The sequence below is a fragment of the Peromyscus californicus genome, unplaced genomic scaffold (genome assembly GCF_007827085.1).
Source record: "Peromyscus californicus insignis strain IS unplaced genomic scaffold, ASM782708v3 Scaffold_11__1_contigs__length_118956290, whole genome shotgun sequence".
Classification (NCBI taxonomy): domain Eukaryota; kingdom Metazoa; phylum Chordata; class Mammalia; order Rodentia; family Cricetidae; genus Peromyscus; species Peromyscus californicus.
In genome coordinates, this window is record NW_026294402.1 from 43,877,663 (window position 1) to 43,885,521 (window position 7,859).

A 7,859-nucleotide genomic window follows, 5' to 3' on the forward strand; every position below is an offset into this window, starting at 1 on the left:
GAACAAGTGAGTGAGATCTTAAATAGAAATGGTGGAGCACTGAGAACAAAGGCCATTCGTGCTATAAATCGGCAACGAATTTAGCTGAATCCTCTATGTGTCCGAGGATCTTGTGCGAGGTCCAAACTAAGAGCAATGAACTAGGAAGTCTGGCAGACAAACCGTCTAAGCAGCAAAGCATTCGCACTGCTTCATGCTGTTCATGGGCCACATACAGAGATCTGTGAGAACAAAAGGATGAGCTAGAGGCAGAACTTATAATTAAAAGTAAAGCAGGGCAGAGAAACCTGGAAAATCGAACCCGGCCATACAAAGAGAAAAGGTATGCAAGTGTGTGCAGCTGAGGAACTGTTTTCTAACTGCGAGATTAGCAAGGAAGGAAGGGAGCCAAATGTGTTTGGGGGAGGGCGTTGGGAGGGTTCTGAAGTCATTTCAGAGATCTCCCAGGTTGTCTCCAGCACCTTGAGTGCAGGAAGAGATCCCTGCCCAGGGCCACCTTGGGTCTCTGCTCCCTAAATCTTGGCATATTATTCTTTGGTTAGCCAAACATGGCTTAAGTCGTGTCAGCCCTAGGACGAACATTTGACTCAGGTACTAAAGTGCAAACCGTATGCCTCCACGGCACAGACATGGCGGTGTTTCTACAGGCAACTAAAACAAGATCCGTAGAGTCACAGCCTTCCACCACCTAGAACATAAAAAACACGGACATAGACATGAACCCCTAAGAGGACCATGCTGAGGAGAAATGTGGAGTTGGAGCTGCTGCAGAGTCCCCAGGGCGATCTGTGGTGGGGCCACGGTGACCAGAACACTGTGGTGACCTCCAAACCACAGAGCCACTACAATGTAAAACCTGCAGGGGAGCGTGGCAATCATGAGGGTCCAACCTGAGAGGAGAAAGCCGAGAAAAACCCTAGGGTCAGTGCTATCTCAGGGGGTCCGACCCACTTAGTGTACCTAAGAGGGGACCTTTGAAGTGAAAGACTGTCTTCCAGGTTTAAGATTTAATATCTGCTGACCTGGGTTTTGGACTTGCTTGGGGGAACTGTTACCCCTTTCTTCCAGCCCATGTCTCTCCTTTGCATTAGGAATACTTACCCTAAGCCTGTTTTGCCACTGAACTTTGCTTTTTTTTAATGTGTATGTATGTGTAGGTGTGTCCATGCACATACGTGTGCAGGTGCCAACAGAAGCCATAAGAGGGCATCCAGTTTCCTGGATGTAGAGTTGCAGGCAGTTGTGAGTTGCTTGACATGAGTGCTGGGAACCAAACTGGTTCTCTTTGGGAGCAGCAAGCACTCCTAACCACTGAGCCATCTCTCCAGGTTCCTGTTGTTGAACTTCAGAAGGGAATTGCTTTTTTTGGCTCACAGCTGGACTCCAGGCTACCAAGCTAAGACCCTGTGGATTGTCTGGGTGGAATCATTGTGTGTTGCCTTATGATAACTAGTGTTTGGGGATGAGACACTATGTCTTATCCCCTCTGAAACTCATATTGAGTATTGGGCAGTGGGGCACGGTAAGCATTAAAAGGAGATCAAGCTGTTAAGAGGGCTTAATGCCACTCATGGAGCTGAGCAAACTCTTGTAGGAGCGAGTGCTTGCTCTCCAGCGACTGGGCGAGTTACCCTGGGCATGAGTTTGGAAGCACCAGCTGCTTTCTGTGTTGGTTCCTTTTCTCACCGCTGTGATCAAAGCACTTGAGAGAAGCAACCTAAAGCAGGAGAGGTTTATTTCGCCTCTTGGTTTCAGGGAGCCCCAATGCCTCATAGTAGAATACATCCATGGCAGCAGGTGAAATGAATGATAAGCGGTGCTGGTGGTGGCTCTGATTACCGCATGGAAAGGTCACAGTCACAACAGAACCCAGTATTAGTTTTAGAGCTTTACTAGGAAGAAGAGGAGTGGGGGAGGAGAACCAGGCCTGGGAAAGGAGCACGTATGTGCAGTGAGAGGGAAAGATGGTGGGGAAGAGACAGAGCAGAACAGAGAGAGAGAGAGGGAGAGAGAGGGTCTGTGTCTAGCTTTTAAGGGTTCCCGGTGAACATGCACAGGTGGGCTTACTGAACTAGTCACCAGGGCACATTGATGATGTAAGAGGCAAGACCCTTTGCTTAAATTCTGAACTGCGCATGTGCAGCTGGAGTAAAGGCAGAATTCTAACATCAGGAACTTGTGGCTCCTCACAGGATGTTCCCAAACCAGAAGTGGATCCAACCTTCAAGACCTACCCTTCAGTGAATCACTGCTGCTAGCCTAGCTAGACCATATATCCAAAAGGTCCAAACTTCCCCAAACAGCACCCCAGCTGGGGATCAAGCCTTTAAGTTCATGAGTCAGTGGGGGACATTTTATATTCAAACCCTGACAGCTGCCATATCTGTCTCTTCAACGTGTGTGCCTGCTTGCCTTTCCACTTTCCAGCCATGTTATGACTCAGTACAAGGCCCTGATTAGATGCATCCATACAATCTAGCCTCTAGAAGCATGAGCCAAAATAAGTCATTATTCTTATAAATGACTTAATCTGTGGTACTGGGTTATAGCAACAGAAAATGAAGTAGTTAGCAACACCTGAACTGTGTAACTTAAACACGGAAGAGGCATGGCTCTCCAGGAAAACCATGGCATTGCCACCAGAACAGGGAGAAACCCCCCCCCCCCCCCCCCCCTGTAAACTGGAGAATCAAACAAGCCATTGGTCAGTCTCCAAGGTAATAAATAGCAAGTCAAAGGCCCAGGCCCAAAGCAGTAGGCTGGTTGTGTATCCAGGGCTTGTTTGGATTGAACTGAGGCCCTGATGTTTGGTTCATGTTGGGCCCAAAACTTCCCTAGAAGAAACCTACTGGGGGCCAGCTTTTCTAGCCTCCCACCGGGGAATAGTTGCCACCACCCCTGCAGAGAGGACTTCCTGTTCTCAGTGACTTCACTGACAGCAGCAGCCCTCTTATTTGAAATGCTTGTGTTTCAAGGCCATTCCTACTTCAGTCCATGACCTGAGTGTTGTCCGATTCCATTAGCTCTGAGAAACAAAGGGAAGGGGAAACGTCCATTTCTTTGTTGTTGTTTTAGTGATCTGGAGACTAGATATGCAGTTCTATCAGGACTACAGGACTAAAGCCACAGCATTTAAATGGGGTAGGTTGCCTCAATATATACTGAAGGGCAAGAGGAGAGCTGAGCTTCCTACATGTTATTCATGACTCTTTGAAATGGCCCTCTTCCACCTGAATGGCTAAATACGACAGATTAAATTCTCCTCATGTAATTACAACTTGTCTATCTTAGTTGATTTTTCATTACTGTAAGAAAATACCTGAGGCTAAGTGTCTTTTCTAGAAAAGCATTATTTAAGGACTGGGCATGTAGTCTTGCCTAGCATTCACAAGCCACCACTGTTGTCCTCAATACCACAACTACCAAAAGAAGGAGGAGGAGGAGGAGGAGGAGGAGGAGGAGGAGGAGGAGGAGGAGGAATTTTAGTGGAATCATCAACACGTGAACCGGTGAAGACAATATATACGGTGGACTTTCATTCAGCCATTAAAAGTGAAATTATGCAATTTGCAGGAAAATGAATGGAGCTGGGAACATCATACATATAGACTAAGAAATACAGATACCACATGCTCTCTCTCATATGTAGCATCTAGGTTTTAAAAAAGACATGAAGTCGGGCGGTGGTGGTGCACTCTTTTAATCCCAGCACTGGGGGGAGGGGGGGAGGCAGAGGCAGGTGGATCTCTGTGAGTTCAAGGCCAGCCTAGTCTACAGAGTGAGTTCCAGGACAGCCAGGACTGCTTCACAGAGAAACCCTGTCTCGAAAAACAAAACAAGCAAACCAAGAGACGTGAAAGTTAAAGAGAAACTATTTGAGAAGTAGAAGGGGGTGGGTAAGGGAGGAGGGGAAGCGGAGTGGGTAATGGGAATGGCATATCATCAAAGCATGATGTGTACATGTATGAAAATCTCATCACAAAACCCATTATTTTGGTATAATTAACACAGGCTAATAACATGTCATTTAGTGCACAGTTCTGGAGGTTCAAAAGCGTAGTGCTCAGATCAGCTTGGCACACAGAACATAAGACAGGGAGTCAGAGAGGCTGGGGCCCCAGCAGGGGGGTTGCACTAGTCCCTTCAAAGGGATGCCTCCAGGGACCCAGCAACCTCCTGCTAGGTCCCATCTCTCTCTCTCTCTCTCTCTCTCTCTCTCTCTCTCTCTCTCTCTCTCAAACAATTGACTAATAAATAGTTCACACAGCATACACTTTGCCCATCACATATTTAATGGTTCATAGGCTTGTTCATTGGCCTCCACCACTTTCAGTGCTAGGACATTTTTGACAGTTTTATATACACATGCTATGTATCCCGACCCCATCAACCCTTCTCTGTTACCCTCTTATGACCCGCCCCTTGACCCTCTTCTTCTCCATTAGTCTTCTCCCTGCTCTCATTCTGACCTCTTGTGCAGCTCCTGCCCAGGCAGCCACGGCTGCTGTGCATTCATGATTGCAGCAGCCAGAGCATATGGGGAAGACAGAGTTTCCCACGCCTTCTTCTTCCTCCTCCGGGTCTCACACACTTTCCACTCACTCTCCCACAGCATTCCTTGAGCCTCAGAGGGGGTGGTGTAGACGCCCCATCCAGGAATGAGTACTAAACAGTCACTCTGAGCCTCTGTGCTAAACTCGACCCGCTATAAAATGAAGCTTCTCTTGGCCAAGCCTGAGAGCAGAACCAATCTCTGGGTGTAGTTTGACAGCATGTCCATCTAGCAAAACATCAGTGAGATGCCCCATGGGGCCTGGCACTTCCTCACCTGTACGCTTTTGATCAGGTTTACAGTTTCAAGTATGGATTCTTTCCCATACTTGAATATGAGGCAGGTCCTGCCTCTTAAAGGTCCAACTACCTTGACACCACTCTGCTGGGGACCAAGCCTCTGGCACAAGAACCCTCTGGGAAACGAATCGCAATCAAGCAATAGTTCTGTCCCTGGGACAAAAGTACCACTGAGTTGTGGAGAAATAAGGAGTTTACACAGGAGGGTTTTTTTTTTTTCATCAGCCAAGAGTTTATACACTGATGTGATAGCAGACAGGCCCAATTCACAAGACCTCAAGCTTTCCTTAGCTTGAAGGGCCCAAGCACCCTCTATGCCTGAGCTATGGAGTGCTAATCCTTTCTTCTCCCATCATGGCATGCTTCTGGCACATCTGGCATGGAGTGCATGAATCAGGGGCCCAGACCCTGACAGCATCTCTACATGTGATCTGTTTTCTGACTTGATATCCTGCTCTAATTACAACAGAAGGGCTGGGGAGAGGCCCCAGTCCGTGAGGCACTTGCTGAGCGAGAATGAAGTCCTGAGTTCAGATCCTCAGCACCCAGGTGAAAAGCGGGACGCGATGCCACATGCCTCTAATCTCAGTGCTGGGGAGGTAGAAACAGGTGGGGCCCTGGAACTCACTGACTAGCCAGTCTAGATTAATCCGGGAGCTTCGGGTTTAGTGAGAGCCTTGTCGCAAAAAAAAAAAAAAAAAAAAAAAAAAAAAAAAAAAAAAAAAAAAAAAAAAAAAAAAAAAGGTAGAGAGGAGCTGGAGAGATAGCTCAGCAGTTAAAAACACCTGCTGCTCTTGCAGAGGACCCGGGCTCCATTCCCAGCACCCACACGGAGGCTCCTGTAACTCCTGTTCCAGGCTGTCTGATGCCCTCTTCTGACCTCCACAGCGACCAGACACACATGTGGCAAACAGATACACATGCAGGCAAAATATTTGTACAGTAAAAATAAATAAAGATATAAAATAAAAATCAACTGATGTGGAGAGCAGTTGAGGCACACACTCTCACACTCTGATCGCACCATGCAAACATTCATGTGCATGTACACTGACACACATGTGCATGCCTGAACAGGAGATGTATCACACACACACACATACCCAAACACACACACACGCGTGTGCGCACGCGCGCACACACACACACACACACAAACACAGGTTACAGTAGAAGCAGCTGAAAGAATAGGATCCATTTTACCCAAAGTCGTGTTGGATGGTGTAGCACAGTGCCTACCTAGCACGCAGTAGGAGCCTAATAGTGTTTACTGAGTCAGTGAATGAGGCATATTCTAGGGATATGCAGTCATTTCAATAACTGGCTGAGTTGCTTTTGATATCCACATAGACATCAGGATCCTGCCCATCTGAGGAAGGAAGGCAGCATCTGGAAATCTGAGTGTCTCCATTCTTTGAAGATGAGACTGGCCTCTACACGTTGGCAACACCCCACAGCTCCTCCTGTGCTGTGGCTGATTAGATGGGAAGGTAATCCTTTACAGTGGGGAGACTTAGGCTGTTATCTGACAGACTGGTGATGGATTAGCAAGGCTTTCTGATAAGACATTAAAGAAGTTAGAGTTTTATTCCCCCTTCACGCCTGGGGAGCAAGGGAAGGCCTGGCAAGTCAGCCAGGGCTGTAAAACTGACGGGAGGAGGCACAGGGCCAGGAAGTGGGCAGAGACATTCAAGGTAAAGCCTGGCTGCTGGTTGTGGCACAGCCATGTTTCCTTAGGAAATTCTGGACAGGACACTGCCTCTCTAGGTCTTTAGCTTCAGGTGGGAATAATGGTACATACCTGATTGGGATGCTGTGTCGATGAAATGAACTCACTGAGATGGAAGGCCTTTGAAGAGTTTAAAAGTAGGGACCTGTGTGAGGCTGTTATTACTCGGTGGAAAACAGAGACTGCTGGGCTGGGGTTGGGCTCCAGACTCCAGGCCTTAGGCCTCCAGTTGCTCACAGACAACCAAAAGGGACCCATCCCATGTCATACAGGTCTTATGAGGGAGAATCCAGTAGCAACCACATACACACCAGGAGTGGGGTCACCAGTGGTATCTAACCATGGCTTTTGGGAGCCAAAGGAGACAGTACCAGGATGGAGAAGGAAACCTCTCTCAGTGCTGATGATCTATCCAATTGCTCTTGTGGGACCAGGTGAAGGATAGAGCCAAAGTCCTGCCCTTTAGGTCACCTGTCCTTATAGTAAGATTATTACACTCCTCTAGTCTATGTCCAGTTCTTTTTGTCTGGGTCCTAAGAGTTCCCATAAGAAAACTCCTAGCCACCTTAATGAATTTAATTCTATTTAAGAAACAAACAAACAAACAAACAAACAAAAACAAAAAAAGAACTTCATAACAACGAATATTTCAAAGTATATCACACTGCAGAAATTAAGAGAGAGGGTGGGTAATGTGGGCTGGAGAGGGTTTCATGTGAAGTCGAGGGATGAGGGAAGGAGGGAGGGGGGAAGGGAGGGAGGGAGGGATGCAGCTTGGACGGGTTGTTTAACCTTTGTGAGCCCCCGTCCCCTCATCTGTAAGGAGGGCCCAGCGCTAGTCACCATTTCATTAAAGAGAACCCACAACTTAGTATTTTAACAGAAGGTGCCCGTTACTCACTTTTGCTACGCTGGAGCTGTGTGTGTGTGTGTGTGTGTGTAGAATTTAGAGGAGAAGGTCTTTTGGAAAAGGCAGAGGACAGCGGGTGTGGGAGGCGAGGGAGTGAGTAAGTGTATACAAGCAAACAACGGGGAACTATGCAGGAGGAGAGGGGTGCAGTGGGGCAGCCGTCACTCAACCAAGAATGCCCAGGCTTCTCTCAAGTCTTGGAACATGACAGGGAACCCCAAAGTTATGGAACCTAGAGTTGGAATAGAAGATGGGCTGGCCTAAGTGGGAACCAGAACACGACCCTGAAACTGTCTTTATTTTAAGGCTCAGTAAGGTTACACACGATGGCTTCTGTAAAAAGCCATATCAGACTTTAGCAGCATTTTG